Consider the following 19,782-nt stretch of genomic DNA (forward strand, 5'->3'; position numbering starts at 1 on the left):
TAAACTTCAATAGTTCAGTCTGCCTTAGCCCTAACATAGTGTCAGAACCTATAGGGTTAAAAGGTTCTGACAGGTTATTTGTTTGTTTTGTTGCCGGTATTACAGTGGTGCTCTGGCCAGACTCTCCGGTCGCGAGAGCTCCCTGTCCCCGCTGCCGGCGGGGCTGAGATTTGCATCGCAGGATGCGCCCGCATGCGAGTCTCAGCCTGTCACTCACCTTCTTGTGTCTCTGCTCCCTGGTGTCCCCGCAGCTCTGGCGTGCGTGCCTCCGCCCCCTAGGGCGCACGGACGCCGGCAGGCTCTGGTGGAAACCAGTGGCACCTTAGACCCCGCTCCCTGGCATGGCTCAAGTCTCCTTCCACACAGGCCCAGAGAAACCATCACCTGCTTTCCACCTGCCGTGATTCCTAACAGTAAGATCCAGCCATGGATTCCGCTGGTGCACTTTTGTCTGATCTCTGGGATCTTTCCAAGTCTGCCATGGATCCCGCTGGCGAGCCTTTGCCTGATGATTCGGATCTGCCCACCATTGTGGCTCAGCAGTCGAAGCAGTTAGCCCATCAAGCGCAACAACTGGATTTACTTACAGCCGTGATGCAACAGATTTTTGCCATGCTGCGGGAACAACAGCAGCAGCCACCTGTTCCTGAGCCTCCACCTGTATCTGCAACTTCACCTGGTCCCAAGCCTCATTTGTCCCTGCCTTCTAAATATGACGGAGATCCCAAGCTGTGTAGAGGCTTTGTGACACTGTGTTCTATTCATCTTGAACTTATGGTGGATCTGTCCGTTTGTCTACAGTCTTTTGTCCGGAAAAGCCCTGGCCTGGGCTACTCCTCTCTGGGTTCGTAGAGATCTGGTCTCCTTGAATCTGTCTGCCTTCCTTGCAGCATTCCGCAATGCATTTGAAGAACCCGTGCGAGCCTCCTCTGCTCTGTGGAACCTCTGCCAAGGAAACTCCTCAGCTGGCGACTACATGGTTCAGTTTCGAACTCTTGCCTCTGAACTTTCCTGGAACGATGAGGCCTTAAAAAAGGCCTTTCCTCAGCCCTGTTCTTCTGCCATCCCACCACGTCCTGCCAGCCATGTTCTGCCAGTCGCTGTCAGTGCCACCTCGACCCCCCAGCTACCTGTGTGGACGAGTCATGCCAGGGGTAGCAACCTGGGTGCCACCTGCCACAGCAAGACCATCCGGCTTTGCGGCAGGCTCTGGTGCAAACCAGTGGCACCTTAGACCCCGCTCCCTGGCACGGCTCAAGTCTCCTTCAACACAGGCCCAGAGGATCCACCACCTGCTCTCCACCTGCCGTGATTCCTAACAGCTGGGTTACACCTAGCTGTCTAGCTGGTCAGCTGACCGCGTGATGAGAGCACCTGTGAGTTGCCTATTTAACCTGGCAGTTGGCTCTCAGTCAGCACCTGTGAAAGAGTCTTTTTGCTCCAGTAGCTAGCATGTATTCCCTGTTCCTCCTGTATAACCCGGCATCTTTGACCTTTTGCTTTTATCTCGACTTCTCTCTGGTATTAGCGACTTGGTACTGTGACATCTCCTGGCTTTGACGCGATTAGTTGACTCTGGACTATTGTGTGAGTGTGCAGTCGTATTTTGTTAGTCTGTCTGTTATTCCACTGTTCCCAGACCTAGTCAGTATCATTGCAGTTTATTATTTTGACAATTACGCCCCTCACGTATACAGGAAGGGACTGTCTTCGTGGTTACGGACCTGTTGGTTAGGGCAGGTACGTAAGTAGGCAGGGATAGGGAAGCAGGCGAGATTAGTGTGCACTCCTTCCCTGCCCATACGTGACATTTTCACAGGCCCAAAATATACTTGCATTTGCTAAAATGGAGGCAATGATGGCTTTAATAGAGCAAATGCAGGGATTTACACATTTAGTACAATCCCTTGCTGAAAGGGTTCAGGCTCAGGAAACAGCTAATGTTCAGACAGTGGTCTGTCCTCCAGCTGTTTCGAGGGAACCAAAAATGTATCTTCCTGACCGCTTTTCTGGTGACCGAAAGAAATTTGTTGTATTCAGGGAGAGTTGTAAGCTGTACTTTCGCCTGAGAACACAGTCTACTAGCACAGAGGTTCAGAGAGTAGAACTTAAGGTCTTTGTTGCAAGGAGATCCCCAGGAGTGGGCATTCTTTTTACCTTCCTCAGGTCCTGAATTAAAGGGGTACTCTGATGAAAACCTTTTTTTTTTTTTTTTTTTTATCAACTGGTGCCAGAAAGTTAAACAGATTTATAAATTACTTCTATTAAAAAATCTTAATTCTTCCTGTACTTATTAGCTGCTGAATACTACAGTGGAAATTATTTTCCATTTGAAACACAGAGCTGTCTGCTGACATCATGAGCACAGTGCTCTCTGCTGACATATCTGTCCATTTTAGGAACTGTCCAGAGTAAAATGAAATCCCCATAGCAAACATATGCTGTTCTGGACAGTTCCTAAAATGGACAGAGATGTCAGCAGAGAGCACTGTGCTCATGATGTCAGCAGACAGCTCTGTGTTTCAAAAAGAAAAGAATTTCCGCTGTAGTATTCAGCAGCTAATAAGTACAGGACGGATTAAGATTTTTTAATAGAAGTAATTTACAAATCTGTTTAACTTTCTGGCACCAGTTGATTAAAAAAAAAAGTTTTTCACCGGAGTACCCCTTTAAGTTCTGTGGATGTTTTCTTTTCTAATTTGAGCCTTCTTTATGATGAATCTGACCGCACAGCCTAAATGCCATCTTTTAAAATCTTGTTACCCGTTCAAATATGTTTTAAAAAAAGAAAAATATTTGGTAAAGCTTTTGTTGATTCTGATTCTGCTGCTAAATTTGTTGATCTGAATTTTATTAAATCTTTGAATTTACCCTTGAAATTGTTGGAGAGCCTGATTCCCATTGCTGGAGTTTATTATACACCCTTGTCAGGGGGTTGTGTCAGTTCTTCCATTCTAGAGGAGGCATTACTGGTGGGTTCTCTGTATTTTGAAAAAATCACATTTTATGTTCTGGAAAATTTGTCGGTAAATGTGATTTTGGGATTACCTTGGTTAAGGAAACATAATACTGTTTTTGATTGGTCCTCTTGGGAACTGATCAAGTGGGGGTCTGAGTGTATAAATAAATGCATTATTATATCTGTTGCAACACTCGGTGTAATCTACCCGAATTTATTTCTGATTTTTGTGATGTTTTTTCTGAGGAGGCCTCCTCTGCTTTGCCCCCACATCGAGATTATGACTGTGCTATTGAAGTTGTACCTGATGCCAAGTATCCTAAGGGGCGAATTTATAATTTGTCTGGTCCTGAAAGGGAAATTATGAAGGATTATATTCAGTCAAGTTTACAAAAGGGTCGTGTTCATCCATCCGTTTCTCCCATGGCAGCAGGGTTCTTCTTTGTAGCAAAAAAGGACGGAGGGCTTAGGCCTTGTATTGATTATTAGGATCTGAACAAGATCACAGTCAAAAATCTATATCCATTGCCTTTAATTCCAGACTTGTTAAATCAATTACAAGGGGCATGTTGGCTGACTAAACTGGAACTTCAAGGGGCTTATAACTTAATCAGAATAAAAGAGGGTGATTAATGGAAGACTGCTTTCAATACCCCTGAGGGCCATTTTGAGTATCTGGTAATGCATGTTGGTCTCAGTAATGCACCTGCAGTCTTTCAGAATTTGGTCAACGATATTTTTCGCAAATGTTTGGGTAAATTCCTAGTATTTTATCTAGATGATATTCTAATTTTCTCTCGAGATTGGTCATCTCATGTGGATCGTGTATGTTCTGTTCTTCAGGTACTGTGCCAAAACAAATTGTTTGTTAAACAGAAGTGTGTTTTTGGTGTCAAAGAGGTACAATTTTTGGGGTACATCTTAACTCAAGGACATTTTAAAATGGATCCTGAGAAACTAAGGCTGTATCTGACTGGGTGTGTCCCACTTCTTTAGGCACTACAGAGGTTTTTAGGCTTTGCAAACTACTATAGAAAATGTATAAAGAATTTTTCTATTGTTGCAAAACCATTGACTGATCTGACTCGTAAAGGGGCAAATCTGGTTAACTGGTCTCAGGAGGCGGAAGCTGCTTTTGAACATCTTAAGGGATGCTTCATTTCTGCTCCGATTTTAGTTCAACCAGATCAGACCAAGCCCTTTATTGTTGAAGTAGATGCTTCTGAAGTTGGTGCTGGAGCAGTTTTGTCACAGGGAACTGTTTCTTTGACTAAGTTACGTCTTTCTGCCTTGTTTTCTTGTAAATTTTCCGCAGCTATACAAAACTATGATGTTGGTAGCCGAGAACTTTTGGCAATCAAGTGGGCTTTTAAGGAATGGAGATATTTTCTTGAAGGGGCAGTTCATCGGGTCACTGTAATCACTGACCATAAAAATTTTACTTTCCTAGAATCTGCCAAACGTCTCAATCCTCATCAAGCCCGGTTGGCCTTATTCTTTACTCGGATTGACTTTGTTATTACTTACCGACCGGGTACTAAGAATGTGAAGGCTGATGCCTTATCTCGAAGTTTCAGTGCTTCTCAGACTATAGACTCTAATCCAGAGACTATTCTTTCAGTAGGTGTGGTTATTTCTGCAGTGTCTGCGGATTTAACTTCTGAGATTTTGAGTAATCAAGTCTTGGTTGCTCCAGAGACTCCTTGAGGCAAGATCTTTGTACCTAGTCAGTTTCGCCTCCGTATAATCGAGGAGTTTCATTGTTCCCGATTAGCAGGTCATCCTGGTATCCGGGGTATAAAGAAATTGCTTCAAATGAAATTTTGGTGGTCAACCCTCAGGGACATGGAAGCTTTTGTTGCTTCTTGTGAAGTTTGTGCCTGATAAAAACTCCTCGGACACATCCTGCAGGGGAATTGTAGCCATTGTTCATTCCTAAAAGGCCCTGGACTCATATTTCTATGTCAGCCAAAATTCTTGAAGACTTATTTTTAAGACATGTTGTTAGATATCATGGGGTTCCAGAAAATATTGTATCTGATCTAGGGGTACAATTTGTTTCAAAATTTTGGCAGGCATTTTGTAAACTGTTGGGTGTTCAGTTATCTTTTTCATATGCTTTTCATCCCCAATCTAACAGTCAAACTGAAAGGTTGAATCAAAATGTGGAACAGTACCTAAGATGTTATGTAGCAGATAGACAGGATGAATGGGTATCTTTTCTGTCTCTTGCTGAGTTTGCCTTGAATAACCAAGAAAATTCTTCTACTGGTATGTCACCATTCTTTTGTGTTTATGGGTTTAATCCACGGTTTTCTTCCTGTACTAATACTGATAGTGATAACCCTGAAGTCGAGACTACCATGAGTAAACTGCAAACAATTACATTAACGTGATCAAAAGTGATAGGAGGTGTTCCACCACAAGTGCAGTTGTGCACATATGTTGGAGTGGAGGACCTGCACTTGTGGACCACAATATGGTTTCACTCCTGTGGTAAATATAAACAATGACATCAGCTAACCCTCAAAACGGATGTAAAATTGAAACATTACCCAGTATATCTTTATATGAAAGACATACCTGAGCCCGCACAACACACCAAGGTTTCTCAAGTGGTACGGGACCTAATCACTAACCTACCTGGCCAGATAAACAAAGCCAGAAACTAAATTACAGCAGCCTTAGGTCCGACTTGCAGACTGCTCCCCAGTTACCTCCAGTGTGGGCTAAGCACACATACAATGGGAGGGGGAGACAGGTTACAAGCCCCACCCTGGTTGGTTCATTTATAACCGGCCTCACAGGTGAAACCCTAATGCTACCCAGCAAGATAAAAGGGTGCATTAGTATAAGCCTTAAGCAAAGACATATCGGCTTGTAAATGCATGAACATGGTTATAGCAGGAAACTCTCAACTCCAAGTGCAGTTGTGCACCATCACTGGGGTGGAGGTCCTGCACATGTGATCCGTTGCTATGGGAGATCCCCAGCAAAAATTGCATACAATGGAGGATACCTGCAGACAGATCACAAGTACCACAGTGGCATCCTATCACCAGATAAATGTGTATATGGATGCCTAGTCATGACTAACTTTAAAATTTAAACAATTACATTAACGTGATCAAAAGTGATAGGAGGTGCTCCATCCCAAGTGTGGTAAAACTGCACACTTTGGGCCCAGGTTCAGAAGAACCTGAGAAATGCCCAAGAACTACAAAAAAGATCTGCTAACAAGAGACATTCTTGTGGCATAAAATTTAAAGTTGGTGATAAAGTGTGGTTGTCTACTAAAAATCTTCGTCTCAAGGTTCCATCAAAAAAATTGGCATCTAGGTTTATTGGACCTTATGAGGTAATTTAAGTTATTAATCCAGTTTGTTACAGATTAAAATTACCTTCTTCTCTTAAGGTTCATAATGTGCTCAACTGCTCTTTGTCAAAACATTATGTTCCTACTCAGTCTCCAGTCCCGGTTCCCCCTCCTCCAGTTGAGGTCGACGGAGAACTGGAGTATGAGGTCTCCAAAATACTGGACAGTCGAAAGGTACATAATTCTGTCCAGTATTTGGTTCATTGGAAAGGTTATGGTCCGGAGGAGAGATCGTGGATTCCAGCCTCTTCTATTCATGCTTACACTTTGGTGCAGGCGATGTAGCAAGGTCAAGGTCATCAGATGAAGGCAGCGCTAACATTATGGGCGCCCACCAATTCCCATCCATTCCATGCCAGCATTTGCAGGCAGGGACACAACAGAGGGTTGGAAGAAGGGGTTGGAAGAAGACATGCATGTCTGCGCAGGACACGTCTGCACCCAGCAGCCACTGCGCCTGCCAGTGTCCCTGCCCACCTGTTTGGACTTCCAGCAAAGGGGAAGAGCAGCCAGAGCCACAAACTTAAAAATAAAAAAATAAAAAAATTGTGTTGAGGTAGGCCCTGGTATGGCATATGATAAATATATAGTACACAATTTTGTGAAATTGCACTTCAGTACACCATTTGGTATGGCTCATCCTCTGCAACTTTTTCTGTGACTTTTTTAACCGTTGCGCAAATATTTTTTACAAATGCTGTCCTCATCCAGTTTTGTAAGCCAGGGCTGGACGGGTGTAGATTTGTGACACATTGAGGGGTTTACAATAAGTTTTAAATTTATTACTCCCCTCACTCATACACAAAAAAAGGAAAAAAGGAAAAGAATGTGTTTATAGCATGTAAAGTATTCCCCTAAAGGGAAAACTTCTGAACATATAAAAATCAATTATACAGCTTTTTAGTTGTCTTTTTCCCTTATGTTTGTTACATAAATTGTTGCAAGTGGTGTTTTTGTGCAAATGTTGTGCAACTTTTTGCAAAGTGAGCTTTTACTAAACTGACTTTGGTACACACTTTTGGTTTTTCACTTTACAGTGATTATTGATTCATGAGATACAACTTTTCTTAATAAAAAGTTGCACATTTGTCGCAAAGCCACAACTTACACCAGCCCAGACCTGGGTTACAAAACTGGCTGTGAATAGCATTTTTTTAAAAAGTAGCACATTTTTTTATTTTACTTTTATTTTTTGCGCAACAGGTTAAAAAGTCTCATAAAAGTCACAGAGGAGGAATCATAAAAAGTGATGTACTGAAGTGTAATTTACAAAAGAAAATGTGCACTAGCACCATATTGATCCCATGCCATGCCTCCATTTAATACATTTGGTGCATGTACATTACCAGCACACAAATTAAAGGTGTACAAAAATTGTCCACCTACACCACCCTACATCCAAGGTGTTTCTGCATGAAATTGTGAAGAAGCACTTGAAGTTTTAGTTGCCAAAGGTTCTTCATAATTGCTTACAGCATCCAGAATTTATTACGGGGATAGTCTAATCTGTCTTACTTATACGTTTCATCTGGTAGGCCATTCAACCCCAGAGCTATCCACTGTGCAGCAGATTGTTTATTTTTGCTAATAGAATACCTACGAAAGGCCTATGAAAATTTAGAGAACTTACAGATCTCAAACATGTTAACAATAAAAGAGGCTCAATTGCGCATCTTGAAGGAATACAAAATCCTTTACAACCCCAAGACACAAATATCCATATACTAAATTCACATTCAACATGCCATGCAACATGACTCCAGTCCTCTCCCAACATGATGCCCCCTTCTTCCCCAAATGATGTTCTCAAATGATCAAATGACATCTCCTTTCCTAACATACCTGTCCTGGTCTAAGACAATAATTCATATAGGAGCCTAAGAGAGAACAGGACAGGGCGGGAGCATCCATGGAGCAGTCATGAAAGATGGCAAAGTTGAGAGGATGTGTGCATAAAGGGGTACTCCGATACAAGATAGGGGATAAGTGCCGGATTTCCTGCCCGGCACCCTGGCTGTCCCTGGGTATATCTCCGGCTCTCCCATAGAGACGTATGGAAGGGACATGTTGGCAATCTCTTCATGCACTGCTCAGTGCATGAGGAGAGCCAGGGTGTCCAGTAGGAGATCCCAGGGGGGTCATATCAGTCAGACCCTCCACGATCAGACACTTATCCTCTATCCTGTGGATAGGGGGTTCGTTTTTAAGTACTAGAGTACCCTTTTAAACAATGGGGTAAAATACAGATACTATAATAAAATTCAAAATAAAAGTTTCAATGGGGGAGATTTATGAAAACCTTTCCAGAGGAAGAGTGGTGCAGTTGCCCATAGCAACCAATCAGATTGCTTCTTTCATTTTCCACAGGCCTCTGAAGAGGCCTGTGGAAAATGAAAGAAGCAATCTGATTGGTTGCTATGGGCAACTACACCACTCTTCCTCTGCACAGGTTTTGATAAATCTCCCCAAATGTGCATAAAGTTTGTGGTTTAGTTAGAGTAGTCTTTGTGGGGAATTGAAATTAAAATTGAACCACAGCTATTAACATGTGTATAGGAGTTTTTTTTTTTTTTTATCATTTTTCCAATCTACCATTATGAAGTGTAAAGCAGTGCAAGGCACACTACAGCACAAATTGATAATTAACATGCAAAATGTTAATTTCCCCTCTAAATGCGCAGCTAAACGGGTTTTGTGCACAGGGATAAACTTTACTATTGTATGGAAAGTAAAAGCCTGTCAGTAAATAATAGGCGTATTGTGTTGGAATCTAATTTGGAAGAAAGTTCTGTAAATGTGTATTTTTCGGTGAAAGCAATCACTGCATTGCGGTTTTCTCATTATTTTTGTTTCGGTGGGTGATCACAGCATGCTGAATTGTTTCTTCTCAAATGTTGAGAGAAAAAAAAAAAAGAAACTAAAGAAAGGAAGTCTGTGGCAAGATCTCAGTCAAAAGATGTAGCCATTCAAGTCTGGCTCTAGTACAGTGAGCGGCTACAAATGACACAGAGTACACAGTGTGTGTGTGAAGAATTGATGTACTGTGCGTTAAAAAAAAAGTTTCAGTAGCATTTAGAGGCCTGAAATAAAAATGCGGGAGTCTGCTCCGACATCCCGCTGCGATATTAAACTCTTATGGCCTAACAGCCACAGGGATAAGTTTGGGAAATGAAATAGCTGAAGGACGGCCTGTGAAAGGTTTCTCGGATCTGAAGCAAAACATTCCATGCAAGGCAGTGTAAGCTACCTGCTGGGATAACAAAAGGTGATCGGTTTTGTCTCATACTGCACTTTGTTGGCAGAAATGTAATATTTTCAGCCTCTATGCTGATAAAAAATAAAACCCACAGAGAACACAGAAGGGAAGATTTATTCAACTGAAGGTTACGCTAAGAAGTAAAAAATGTAATATTTTGTTTCGCTCTACATAGGAGGTCTGTGAATAAAAATAAATACACATCGAGGCGCAATGGGAGAACATTCACAATAACATGCAGCCTCAAATAATGACAAGGTCTTTTGGCATTTTTTTATATATTTATTTATAAACAAAGAGTCAGTAATTGAGAAATTTAGATTCCTTGTGAAGGGGTACTCCCTCCCAATACATCTTATCCCCTATCGCGGGGGTAAAGTCACTGGAAGCCCCCACGATCTCCAGGCCGGTGGAAGCTTGGAGCTTCTGTGTTCATGACGTCATGCCTCTGGGAGGGGGTGTGACGGCTAGCACATAGCCATTATGCCTCCTCCCATAGACATGAATGGAGGGGGAGCGACGCCAGCACAGAGCGGAGTTTGCTCCATACACCAGATGACTACGGTGCCTCCCAGCAGTGACCCCTTGCAATCAGACATCTTATCCCCTAATCTTTGGATAGGGGATAACATGTCTAGGGGTTGAGTAGCTCTTTAAATGGGCCTATGAATGCTCTAAATCAGTGGTATCTAAACTGTGGATCTTCAGCTGTTGCAAAGCTACAACTCACAGCATGCACAACCAACGTCCTTTTGCAGTGTCTTTCCATAACTTACATATGGCATTTATGAGTAGGCTTCATCTATAATTTTCAGTTCTCCCAAAGCTGGTGGGTGGGACCTATGGTTAAAGTGTCTGCTACACACTGCACACACAGAGGAGGGGGCCTGCATTCTTATACATCTATACACAAAAAGCAGCTACAGGATGAAAGACATAATAAATTAGCAGTGAGTAGGCTAAACTGCATATAAAGCCCTGGGGTAAGATCTCTTAACAACAGAGTTGTCCTTTCATTGTCTTTCTCTGTCTCTTGAAAAAAAGAGTTTGTGTGTCCTATTTGAACTTAGTTCCATTGAAGTGAATAGTACTGAATTGTAATACCACACACAACTTAATGACAGATGTGGCACTGTTTTAGGAAGAAAGCAGCTATGCTTTTTAATCTCTGGATAACCCTGACTTTTATTCCACAAATGAAGATGAACTAGAGCTCACTTTATACCAGGGGTCTCAAACTGGTGGCCCCCCAGATGTTGCAAAACTTCAACTCCCAGCATTCCCGACAGCCATTAGCTGCAGCAAATGGCTGTCTGGGCATGTCCAGGAATGCTGGGAGTTGAAGTTTTGCAACATCTGGAGGGCCGCCAGTTTGAGACCCCTGCTCTATACCATCCTGGATGCCAGACAAGAAAAATCTTTGCCTATGGTATTCAAGTTGACACCCTCTGGAAGAAAAACATCCCAATTGTCCCCTTCAAGCATCCGACTGGTATCTCACCATTACATCCCCCAAGGCCCTTACATGTCTAGAAGTTCACATGTTAAAGGGGTACTCTGGTGATAAACCATTTATTTATTTTTTTCATATCAACTGGTTCCAGAAAGATAAACAATGATTTGAAATTACTTCTATAAAAATCCTTCCAGTACTTATCAGATGCTGTATGCTCCATAGGAAGTTGAGTTGTTCTTTTCAGTCTGACCATAGTGCTCTCTGCTGACACTTCTGTCTGTATAATAACGGTCCGGAGTAAAAGCAAATCCCCAGAGCAAACCTATCCTGCTCTGGACAGTTCCTGACATGGACAGAGGTGTCAGCAGAGAGCACTGTGGTCAGACTGAAAAGAACTATTCAACTTCCTCTAGAGTTTACAGTAGCTGATAAGTAAAGGAGGATTAAGATTTTTTTAATAGAAATAATTTACTAATCTGTTTAACTCTCCGGCACAAGTTGATTAAAAAAATTATTTTCCACAGGAGTACCCCTTTAAGAAGCTGTCTTGCTCGCTCAATCACTGCTAAGTTCATTTTCCCACACCACATCTGCCTGAGGACAATCTCAGAACAAACTAAAGCACACAGATCTTACAAATCCTGAAAACTTGGCAGATCCTACTTGATAACATATAAAAAGTTCCGCTACCCTTACATGATCCAACTTGTTCCCACCTACATGCACCACTAAAACTGTTGGGCAACATCCTTGTCTGCTAATATGCAGACTTTTTGGTAGAAGCTGAATCAAATGCAAACCTACAATCCCCCACCAGTGGACTTTAGCTTAATGGAAACCCAATTTAGCACCTGCTGGTCGATGAATTGCCCTCCATGTCTCCCTATGAATTATGTACTGTCTCACAATCCACACTAAAGGGCACCGGAAATCTAAAAGGAAATTACAAAAGCAACATGTCAGGATGCACATAAGAACAAAACTACCCCAATTTTCCCCTTCTCAACTGTTTATACTTCGTACACACTTCCCCAAGACATCCGCCTCAGTGACTGCACCTATACCAAAAGAATCCATAACAAACTCATTTGGATTCAGCCCCAAAGATTGTAAGGCCAATTTTTTTTAATTAACTTTAGAAGCTGTTAGCACGTAGTGCAATATTTCACATGCAATAGGAAAGAATTGCCTCAATATCATCACCACATAGTAAGTAACCAATTCATCTGGGCACACACTTCTACCAATGGCTTTGAAGGTCAAACAACCCCATGAGGGAGAGTCATCAAAACCTGTCCAGAGGAAAAGTTGCTGAGTTGCCCATAGCAACCCACCAGATCACTTTATTTATTTTAGAGGTCAAAATGTATATAAAAAATAAAAGAAGTGATCTGATTGGTTGCTATGGGCAACTCAGCAACAGGTTTTGATAAATCTCCCCCTTCGTTTTCATCAAAGCATACACCACCTTAGATACTGGCCATGTGCCCCCACAACCAGGACAGACTCAAAATAGCCCCAAAACCATCACTTCTGGCTGCATCAGTAAATAACTGTAAAGTCAAAGTTACTCCGCTCCTCTTGCTCGCAAACTGTCCTGCCATTAAAGGAAACCAAACAGGTCTATGTGTGGCATGTACCTTTCATCGCCAAAGACACATACCACAAGAATACTCAACCCATGGGTATTACCCTACATGCAAATACCAGGGAATCAAGCAGAGGTAGCAGTTGTTGAAGCACAACTTTCTTTACCACTATTAGTCGATCAATCAGAGGCACCAAGCTTCACAATTTCTCAACAGGCCATCTACAGACCATATTAACTTTATCTATTTCTATATCTAAACAGGGGATAATCTTTCTCTTTTACAGAGGCCTCATTGCTGGTGTGTGGAGCTTCAAAGACCATTAGCAAGGCGTTCCGGGGAGAGCAAAAGGCCTTTTACCTCACTAGCTAAGCCAGATCATGCTGATCTGTACTGACGTAGAGCAACAACCCAAAACAGCGCTGTCTGCAGATGCGTCCTCTTCCCTTCTGGGAAGATTTCTGGCTTGGCATTAAATCCCAATCAGTTCCAATAACTCTGTAACTGGAGTGAAAAACTGATGTCAAGGGAGAGAAGCCCTGGAGCGGACAGGATGGGAGAGGAGGGGCCCATGACAGGGGGAGGATATGGCATAGGTAGGGTTAACCGGGGGTTAAAGGGCTTAGGGGAGTGAACTCTGCAGGACAGGAAGCGGAGGTCAGTCAACGCTGGAGAAGAAGAGTTGCAGCACATACCTGCCATGGCGGCTGCTTCTGGGTCCCTGGAGCATCTGCTGCGCCGGGTCCGTGTGAGGGACCCTCAGGCTTCATCCTCCCACTCTGTGGCTCGGGCGAGCGGTGGGGGAGGCTGGGAGGAATCCCTCAGGGCAGCAGCGGGCGGCGGAGGCTTTGGGCGGACACGAGGCGGCAAGGAGCAGTGGACGGAGCCGGGGGAGATCTGACGGAGCGGCTGCGGCCAGCATGGAACCTCCGTGCTGGCGGAGCCCAGCGTGCTGGAAGGAAAGGGAGTGCATCACCTGCGGACCACCCGGCAGAGCGGGGTCCTTCTGGGACTGAGAAGAGGAGCTTCTGCAGTTTGCCACGCTGAGTCCCCTATGCGGGGGGCGGCAATCTTCTATTTCTGACAGTGAGGACGCTTCTGGACTTCGGGAGGGGCATGGAACGTGCCCCGCCCCCCTGGCTGCTGGTGATCTGGATTCCGGTTTGAAGATGTCGGGAGCTGACGAAGTTGGGGGGACGCCCCCTCGAACCTTGGAGGATGCTGGTGCTGCTTTCAAGAGACCTGCTATGTCTGGCAAGAAGCCTGCGGTTTGCAGTGTGGTGGTGGCGCCGGCTGCGGATGTGGGCCCTGGTGCTATGCCTGCTGCTGCTGGAGTGCGTTTAGTGCCTGCTGGAGATACGGCTGCCAGGTCTGCTGCGCTGGCGCGATTTGGTTAGTCGACCTCCTTCTACAGTTCTGGGGTTGAGGGGGGCTGTTGGAGGGCTTGCAAGCATTAACGCGTGATGTGCGAGTGTTGTTGGAATGGCGTGGTGTGCAGGCGGGGGGAAGTGTACGTGTGCTTTGAGGGACCGCTGGGGGCTCATTTGAAGCAGGAGCTTAGGGAGCACATTTGGAAGGGGGAGTATGTGGAAATTTTTTCCCTGCTCCCCTTGGAGAATTTTAACTTGGATCGGGTTAAGCCGGACAAGTGCAAGAAAAAGGAGGAGAGGCGGCGGTATCGCCTCATTCCTCGCACGTTTGCGAATTAGTTGCAGGCTTTTGCTATTCTTGCTAGTGTAATTGGGGAGAAGGCGCCAGAACACTGCTCCGGGCATTTTTGTTATCTTGATTCCATAGGGTAGGCATACCGTGTTTATGGCGGTACGGCCTGACTCTGCTATGACGAGCAGTTCCATTAGCGGAAGGCGGTTTGGGCGTCCTTGAGGTGGGATCACAAGGACATTAGTCTTTGGATGCGGTTAATGGCTGCGCCAGGTGGGGTTGGGAGTTCGCAGAGTCAGCAGTCCTTTCGAGACGGGGCCGGCGGCTTTGGACCTGGGGCCAGTAAGGGTTGCTGCTGGCAATTTAATGAGGGCCAGTGTATGTTTGGCGAGTCCTGGCGCTTCCGGCACGAGTGTTCCGGAAGCAGTGGGGGGGCACAGTTTGTCCCGATGTTTTAAGAAGGGGAAGGGGCGTGGGGGTGGGGATGCTGACCAGAAGAGGGGCGATGCAAGGGTGGGAAGGATGCTTCTTTACCTTGACAGGTATCCCGATAGGAGCGTTGCTTGTTTGTTGTTGGCTGGGTTTACGGATGGGTTTCGGATTCCATGCGAATCTGACCATCCAGTAGGGGGAGTTAGGAATTTGTTTTCTGCGTTTTACCATCCCAAGGTTGTGTGGGATAAGCTGTTGAAGGAAGTGAGTTTGGGCCGGATTTGCGTCTTTCTCCACTTGGTTTGGTGCTGAAGAAGGAGGCGAATAAATTTTGCCTGATTCACCACCTCTCGCACCCGGCGGGAGCTTCAGTGACAAAACGGAGAGGCCTGCTACAGAGCTGACGTTCCTTGGTATCTTTATTGATGCGGTTGCCTTGGAATGTCAGCTTCCGGTGCGGAAGTTGGAGGAGCTGCGATCGTCGGTTGGGTCTGCGGCTCGGGCGTGCAAGATTCAACTGCGTGGTCTGCAGTCTTTGTTGGCCGCTTGAATTCCGCATATTGAATCATGCCGATGGGGTGGGTTTTCTGCTGCCGGTTGGCTGCAGCCACGGAGGGGGTTCGGAGGCCGCAGCATTTTGTGCGCCTGACAGCCGAGCTGCAGGCGGATTTGTTGATGTGGCAGGAGTTTTCGAGGCTGTACAATGGCAGGTTTGGGGCCTATTGTCAGGGTCAGTGGTGTGCGGGTGTGAGGCCGGAGGTGTGGAAGGTGTCTGGTTTGGTGCGCAATCTTGCGCTCTTGGAATTGTTCCCTATTTTGGTGGCGATTGAGATTTGGGGCAACCGCCTCCGTAATCGGAAGGTGTGTTTTCAGTGTGACAACTTGGGCATGGTGCAGGCAGTTAATGCGCAGACGGCGAACTCCCTGCCGGTGGTGCGGCTTTTGCGGCAGCTGGTGTTACGGGGTTTGAGTTTGAATGCGCAGTTCATTGCTTTGCATGTGCCTGGGGTTCTCAATGACATCGCTGACTCTCTTTCTCGTTTCCAGTGGGAGGGGTTTCGGGAGCTGCCACTGGAGGCGGAGGTTTGGGGCATTCCCTGCCCGGATCGGCTGTGGAACGTGGTGTGAGGGCTGCACTAGCACTGGTGGAGAGGTCTGTGAGTGCGGCCACATGGACTGACTATGGACGTTGTTGGGGGGGGAATGGGAAGCATTGTTGTTAGAGGTTGGTGGGGTGCGCGGAGCAGATGATTGGGAGGTGCTAGTTTTATTTTATGTGAGGAGGCTGTTTAGTGACGGAGTGTCTTCATCTGGGCTTGGGCGCCACTTGCCTTTTGGTTTAAGGACTGGGGCTTGGGGGATGCGACCAAATCTTTTTTAGTTTGGTAGGCGGCTAAGGGTTTTAGGAAGGGGGTGGTGGTCCGGGACTCCTGGCGCCCGGTGTCCTTTTCCCTGCTGTTGGAGTTGGGTGGGGTTTTGTGGGTGTCAGGGTCCGGAGTGGTATGCAGGGATGACGCAGGTAGTGGATCATCTATGTCAGTGAGATGATGGCGTGGGCCGTACCAGGGGAACGGAATCTAAGGGGTTACTAGTTTTCACCAGAGCCCGCCGCAAGGCGGGATGGACTTACTGCGGCAGGTAACCCCCAGGTCGTTCCACCCGATAGCGACTCAACCTCACTGACTGCTGAGTCAGGCGCGGTACACAAGGACTAGGCAAAAGGCAAGGTCAGACGTAGCAGAAGGTCAGGGCAGGCGGCAACGGTTCGTAGTCAAGGGCAATGGCAAGGGTCTGGATACACAGGCAATGGACACACGGGAACGCTTTCACTGGCACAAGGCAACAAGGTCCGGCAAGGACAGGAAGGGGAAGTGGGTTTTTATAATGTGGGAAGTGATTGGTACTGATTGCGCCAGGCACCAATTAATGGTGCACTGGCCCTTTAAATTTCATAGAGCTGGCGCGCGCGCACGCCCTAGAGAGCGGGGCCGCGCGTGCCGGGACAGGACAGCAGGAGGACGGGGCAGGTGAGAAGATTGGGATGCCACCCGCAAGCGGGCGCGTCGGTGATAACAGAGCAGGGCTCCCGGTTAGCGGGTCTGACCGGGTCGCTGTATGCTGAAGAACTCCGCGAGCGCTCCGGGGAGGAGCAGGGACCCGGAGCGCTCGGCGTAACAGTACCCCCCCCCCCTTTTGTCTCCCCCTCTTTTTGGAGCCCAGGAATCTGCGGACAAGCTCTTCGTCCAGAATGTTGGCCTCAGGTTCCCAGGACCTCTCTTCTGGACCACAATTCTCCCAATCAATTAAAAAAAATCTTTAACCTCGGACGATCTTGGAGGTGAAGATCTCTTTGACAGAGAAGACATCAGAGGAGACAAAAACAGGAGCAGGAACAGTGACCTTGGGAGAATAACGGTTAAGTATAAGAGGTTTGAGAAGAGATACATGGAAAGAGTTAGGAATACGAAGAGAAGAAGGAAGGTGGAGCTTGTAGGAGACAGAATTTATTTGGTTTTTGATTTTGAATGGCCCGAGGTAACAAGGACCCAACTTGTAGCTAGGGACACGAAACCGTATGTATTTGGCAGAGAGCCACACTTTGTCACCAGGGACAAAGACAGGAGGAGCTCTCTTTTTATCCGCATGTCTCTTCATACGAGAAGAGGCCAGGAAGTATTACTTTACTGAGAGAGTAGTGGATGCATGGAATAGCCTTCCTGCAGAAGTGGTCGCTGCAAATACAGTGAAGGAGTTTAAACATGCATGGGATAAGCATAAGGCTATCCTTCATATAAGATAGGGCCTGGGACTATTCATAGTATTCAGATTATTGGGCAGACTTGATGGGCCAAATGGTTCTTATCTGCCGACACATTCTATGTTTCTATGTTTCTATGTAATGTGGCAGCAGGGAGACCATATGGCGTCAAAATTTAAGAGAGTAAATCGTTTTTTTAATGGAATTTTTATTTAACTTAATTTGAATTTATTTTCATTTTTTGAATACCCATTCTGGTGAGCATTGAGCTGGCGGTTCGCCGCGAGGCGAGCTACCACCTGTTCCAGCCCGAGCCTCTCACCGCCCCCCCTCCCACTGTCTTACTCTTTTGTGGAACTCCAAATGTTTCATTAATCAGTAATGGTTCATTGTGATCGCTCCAACCTGTTTCATTGGATTCTTGTGGTAATTCTATAGCTACTATATGACGTCGACGACCATAGGGCCTCAGTCTTGAAAAGATTACATCGATTTTTTGAAATTGAAATTAAAAATTTTGAAATTGAAATTTAAGATTTTGAAATTGAAATTTAAGATTATACTCCCAAGTTTTAATGTGCGGGCCTCGGCGTGTGGTTACAAAGGACCAAATCTAACGGGGAGTCACATGTCACATGGTGGCACAATGATAGAGCCTGGAGGTGGCATCAGTATTTGGAGACCATATAGTGGCTGAGTGACCACCTGGAGTTTGTGGCAGCATGAGGAGACCATATAGTGGCTGAATGGCACAGCCTGGAGGTGGCTGAAGCATGAGGAGACCATATAGTGGCTGAATGACACAGCCTGGAGTTGGCTGAAGCGTGAGGAGACCATATAGTGGCTGAATGGCACAGTCTGGAGTTGGCTGAAGCATGAGGAGACCATATAGTGGCTGAATGGCACAGCCTGGAGTTGGCAGCAGCATGAGTGGAACATATAGTGGCTGAATGGCACAGCCTGGAGTTTGTGGCAGCATGAGTAGAACATATAGTGGCTGAATGGCACAGCCTGGAGTTTGTGGCAGCATGAGGAGACCATAGTGTCTGAATGGCTCAGCCTGGAGTTTTTGGCAGCATGAGGAGACCATAGTGTCTGAATGGCACAGCCTGGAGGTGGCTGAAGCATGATGAGACCATACAGTGGCTAAATGGCAAAAGATGGAGTTGGCTGAAGCATGAGGAGACCATATAGTGGCTAAAGGGCACACCCTGGAGGTGGCAGAACCAGCATCAGGAGTTCTGAAAGTGACCCGGGGACAGAGTGGTGCGGTGGTGGCAATACCAGTACCTGGTGATGAAGGTAGGTGAAAAAAGGTCTGATGGGGAGGAATGTTTGTAACTGGGGAGCAGGGCCTTAAATCTGTTTGGCACTAACCAAATTTGTGAAGTGGTGGTGTGGCACCATGGTCAATCTACTCTGATGCATCAGGCATTGGTGGGTGGAAATCCTGGCTGATCCATGCCTGATTCATCTTCACAAAGGTCAGTCTCTCCACATCATCCACAAGTTCTCCTTGGGGTGACTATGGCCCCCACCGCACTAAACACCCGCTCTGATGGCCCACTACTGACCAGGCAGGAAAGCTTTTCCAGGGCAAACTCTTCTAGTTATGGCCACAAATGAAGTTTGGCTGCCCAGAAGTCCAGCAGATCTTCAAGGTCTGTTGGCATGGTCATGTCAAGGTATGCCACCACCTGCTGCTTCACCATGCGGGTGAAGAAAGGTACTCATCAGCAACTGTAGAATCTGGCTGCTGCTGATGGAGCTTATACTGCTCCTGCCACCCCACCACTTCCCAGTAGCCATGGCGAAGGTGAGAGCAGAGGGCCCCCCGAGTCAGACTTGCGAGAGGATGGACAATGGCATCTATAGGCATTGGCCAACTGACTACGTAAGATGTGTCTGTAGTAGGTCAGTTTGTCCTCCCTCTTGATGGGTGTAAAAAAGGCCCCCATTTTGTGGCGATAGCGATGGTCCAATAAGGTGGAGAGCCAGAAGTCATCCCGCTGCCGAATGGTGACAATACGGCTGTCACTACACAAGCAAGTGAGCATGCATTGTGCCATTTGTGCAAGTGACTCGGAGGGACTCCCTGACTCCATCTCCACTGCATACTGCCATGGTGTTTCTGGGTCCCCTGTCTTGCCTTCCTCCTAACCCTCTAGCTCCTCTGGCTGCTCCTGCTCCTCCTCTCCTGTCAGATGACTAGAAAAATTGCCCATTTCACGAAACCTAAACTGTGCTCCACTGTGCCCCTCCCCCTCCTCATCCTCCAGTTCAGCCCCCACAGG

This window comes from Hyla sarda, chromosome 5 (genome assembly GCF_029499605.1).
Source record: "Hyla sarda isolate aHylSar1 chromosome 5, aHylSar1.hap1, whole genome shotgun sequence".
NCBI classification, from domain to species: Eukaryota; Metazoa; Chordata; class Amphibia; order Anura; family Hylidae; genus Hyla; species Hyla sarda.